Source organism: Penaeus monodon, chromosome 28 (genome assembly GCF_015228065.2).
Source record: "Penaeus monodon isolate SGIC_2016 chromosome 28, NSTDA_Pmon_1, whole genome shotgun sequence".
Classification (NCBI taxonomy): domain Eukaryota; kingdom Metazoa; phylum Arthropoda; class Malacostraca; order Decapoda; family Penaeidae; genus Penaeus; species Penaeus monodon.
This window is the reverse complement of record NC_051413.1, coordinates 27,897,109-27,898,516: the sequence shown is the minus strand read 5'-3', so window position 1 is coordinate 27,898,516 and position 1,408 is coordinate 27,897,109.

Sequence of the window (1,408 nt, the reverse complement as noted above, 5' to 3'; positions counted from 1 at the left end):
ATTTTCACAAGAAAATACACTGTTCTTATACTAACAATTCCTGTCAATCTGGTACATGCAAATGAATATACTTATTTGGGTTTAAACAAAGGGTACATGACAAGAAACAAAACAAACCCTACATTTTCAAAGAAAATGCATTTGAGTGTCAGGCTATACATATAGTATATGAATTATATGTATTTCTTTGAAGATACTAAAGAGAGCCACTCTCTAAAACCTATATCCCCCTACAGAAAAAGGCACTATAAACTTATATAAGCTACTATATATATCAAATCAGCAAATCTTGGTAATGCACAAGAACAAAGGAAATTAGTGCATGGTACAACCAGACTTTCATAAGTGACAGTATATATGAGTAAAATAAATTGTAAATTCTAAGACATTTTCATCAGCGACACTTTTTGAACAAATAAAAATAAAAAAGTTATTTTGAATCAGAAATGGATATTCTTTGCAACTTTTTTTAACCTTTACATGTCACACATCAATGATGAATTATCATTAAAGTGATGTTACCAATTGTTTTAAAAGAGCCACTATTGGAAAAAATCCTAGTGTTCAAAAGACTACGAATGAAAACTAATCATATAGCCAGTTCATTTAGCAAGGACCTGCCTCAGGCTACATATCGTTCAACCGAATTAGGGCTGTTTGACTGTATGCAAGGAGCTGGAGATATTTTGTGATAAAAGTTGTTTGAGTGCTTTATAATAATTTTCTTTCTGGGATATAAACGGAAAATTGGGAGGATATACGATGTAATTACCCCTGTGAGGTTTAGCATTCACAATTATGGAACAGTCCAAGCTCTATCATGGACCGACATACAGCAATATATGTTTGTGTTTGACCTTCATGCCACATCATTGTGTAGTTGTAGACTTGGCAACTGCAATTCTCTGTGCACTGACTTAGCCAGAAACCCCAATTTCCCAACAAGTCTATACCGTGGATGGTGGGGTTGCTAACTCAGGGGTTTGCAAGAAATATGACACCAGATTTTTTTTTACCATCTATGTCTGTGTGGGTCATGTTGTCACTGACGAATAAATTACCGAAATATATAAGAGCTTTAATATTCTAAGCTCCTGATTAAATTTGCAATGGTTATACTTATAAGGCCGGGGTTTCGCTAACCAAGAAAGGCAAATTTTATCTCACTTGTCCAATTTCCTTTATTATTTTTGTCGTGTAGCGATTCCAGTTTTAAAGTGACACAATATGTGGCAAGAAATTTCTTCCCTAGTTCAAATTTCTCCATTGGTTTTAGCAATAATCCGAACTGCTTGATAAAAACCTGCCTCCTAGAAACAAGAATCATTCGTCGCCATGGTACAGCGGCGCTATCGCACTTCTGCTTGGTTACAAAAAGTAAATAAAAATTCGAATGTGATTGGTACCC